Source organism: Orbicella franksi, unplaced genomic scaffold, assembly GCF_964199315.1.
Source record: "Orbicella franksi unplaced genomic scaffold, jaOrbFran1.1 SCAFFOLD_595, whole genome shotgun sequence".
NCBI lineage: Eukaryota > Metazoa > Cnidaria > Anthozoa > Scleractinia > Merulinidae > Orbicella > Orbicella franksi.
The window spans coordinates 15,001-17,966 of NW_027670607.1; the positions used below are offsets into that span (position 1 = coordinate 15,001).

A 2,966-nucleotide genomic window follows, 5' to 3' on the forward strand; every position below is an offset into this window, starting at 1 on the left:
GCTGGCCAATAGGTTGGCGCAAAAAGTTTTGAAATGGTGAAAATCTTAAGTGTGCTTATAGAATAGGGGGACTGACGCCCACTTTTAAGATAGTGGTGCACACCCCCGTTAATTATGATGTGAGAGCGCCAAACTTGGCGCCTGCACGTAACTCGAGCTGGCCAATTGTTTCGCGCAAAACGTTTTGAAAATGGTGAAAATCTTAAGAGTGCTTATGGTATATGGGCACTAACGCCCAGTTTTAAGATAGTGTAGCAAATCCCCTTAACGATGATGTGACAGCGCCAAACTTGGCGCCTGCACGTAACTCGAGCTGGCCAATAGTTTGCCGCAAAACGTTTTGAAAGTGGTAAAAATCTTAAGGGTGCTTATAGATTAGGGGGACCGACGCCCAGTTTTAAGATAGTGTAGCACACCCCCCTTAACGATGATGTGACAGCGCCAAACTTGGCGCCTGCACGTAACTCGAGCTGGCCAATAGTTTGCCGCAAAAAGGTTTGAAAATGGTGAAAATCTTAAGGGTGCTTATAGATAAGGGGGACCGACGCCCAGTTTTAAGATAGTGTAGCACACCCCCCTTAACGATGATGTGACAGCGCCAAACTGGGCGCCTGCACGTAACTCGAGCTGGCCAATAGTTTGCCGCAAAAAGTTTTGAAAATGGTGAAAATCTTAAGGGTGCTTATAGATAAGGGGGACCGACGCCCAGTTTTAAGATAGTGTAGCACACCCCCCTTAACGATGATGTGACAGCGCCAAACTTGGCGCCTGCACGTAACTCGAGCTGGCCAATAGTTTGCCGCAAAAAGTTTTGAAAATGGTGAAAATCTTAAGGGTGCTTATAGAATAGGGGGACCGACGCCCAGTTTTAAGATAGTGTAGCACACCCCCCTTAACGATGATGTGACAGCGCCAAACTTGGCGCCTGCACGTAACTCGAGCTGGCCAATAGTTTGCCACAAAAAGTTTTGAAAATGGTGAAAATCTTAAGGGTGCTTATAGAATAGGGGGACCGACGCCCAGTTTTAAGATAGTGTAGCACACCCCCCTTAACGATGACGTGACAGCGCCAAACTTGGCGCCTGCACGTAACTCGAGCTGGCCAATATGTTTGCCGCACAAAGTTTTGAAAAAGTGTAAAATCCCAATTTTGCGCTCTTTAGGGTGTGGTCTTTGAGCTTCGGGTTTTCGTCGGGAAATTTCGGCAATCATCGGTCATCTTCGTGGAAATCTCTTCGTTTTCGTAACTCTGACATGCAGACGCACGTTTGGAATGCCATGGGGAGCGCTTTGGAGCAGTTTCGAAAAATCGAAATTTTCGACATTTTTCTAAGTGTCTAAACTTGGTTGGGGGAATAGACGGTTTCGGGTTATAATGTAGGGCAGGCATCGGGAAAGACCGAAAGAGCAATTGAGCTGTATCGGTCCGTAACAGTAAGCCCTGCTCGGTAATGTGTTCTCGGGTAGGAAAGGAGGGTATTTGGAGGAAAAAGGAGCAAAGTCGACCAAACTTGCTCGGTCGGTAGCATGAAATGACTGAACTTGAAGCCAAGTTGTCTCGGTGTGGACAACGAGAGAACGGATGGATGTTGTACCTGATGGCCTTTGGCCAAGAATAGCGGCTTAGATTCGGAAGAATCATTCTTCCCCGATGTATCTTGTCGGCATTCCGTGCACTTGGCTGTCTCACTGGTATGCCGGAAGCTTACTAGGGTGAAGCAGTGGAAAGACGTGGCAAAGAGAGAACGGGTTTCCCTCGGACAGGGTCGAACGCCTCGTGCGTCTTCCATGGCCGGGAGGATTCCCAGTGCAGCTTGACGGTGAAATGCCAGCCTCCTTTCAAAGGAAGCAGACGCAATAGGGTTCCCGCCGGGTTCCCTGAGGGATAGCTACCTGGTTGATCCTGCCAGTAGTCATATGCTTGTCTCAAAGATTAAGCCATGCATGTCTAAGTATAAGCACTTGTACTGTGAAACTGCGAATGGCTCATTAAATCAGTTATCGTTTATTTGATTGTACCATTACTACTTGGATAACCGTAGTAATTCTAGAGCTAATACATGCGAAAAGTCCCGACTTCTGGAAGGGATGTATTTATTAGATTAAAAACCAATGCGGGTTCTGCCCGGTTCTTTGGTGATTCATAGTAACTGATCGAATCGCACGGCCTTGAGCTGGCGATGTTTCATTCAAATTTCTGCCCTATCAACTGTCGATGGTAAGGTAGTGGCTTACCATGGTTGCAACGGGTGACGGAGAATTAGGGTTCGATTCCGGAGAGGGAGCCTGAGAAACGGCTACCACATCCAAGGAAGGCAGCAGGCGCGCAAATTACCCAATCCTGACTCAGGGAGGTAGTGACAAGAAATAACAATACAGGGCTTTTCCAAGTCTTGTAATTGGAATGAGTACAACTTAAATCCTTTAACGAGGATCCATTGGAGGGCAAGTCTGGTGCCAGCAGCCGCGGTAATTCCAGCTCCAATAGCGTATATTAAAGTTGTTGCAGTTAAAAAGCTCGTAGTTGGATTTCGGGATGGCTCGGCCGGTCTGCCGCAAGGTATGTTACTGGCCGCGCTGTTCTTCCTCGCAAAGACTGTGTGTGCTCTTAACTGAGTGTGCATAGGATCTGCGACGTTTACTTTGAAAAAATTAGAGTGTTCAAAGCAAGCCAGCGCTTGAATACATAAGCATGGAATAATGGAATAGGACTTTGGTTCTATTTTGTTGGTTTCTGGAACTGAAGTAATGATTAAGAGAGACAGTTGGGGGCATTCGTATTTCGTTGTCAGAGGTGAAATTCTTGGATTTACGAAAGACGAACTACTGCGAAAGCATTTGCCAAGAATGTTTTCATTAATCAAGAACGAAAGTTAGAGGATCGAAGACGATCAGATACCGTCCTAGTTCTAACCATAAACGATGCCAACTAGGGATCAGAGGGTGTTATTGGATGACCCCTTTGG

At 46.8% G+C, this 2,966-nt stretch overlaps 1 pseudogene; it reads left to right on the forward strand.

Moving 5' to 3' along the window:
* Positions 1-1,890: 1,890 nt before the first annotated feature.
* On the forward strand, positions 1,891-2,966 carry LOC145473236 (small subunit ribosomal RNA; annotated as a pseudogene; the record flags this gene model as incomplete).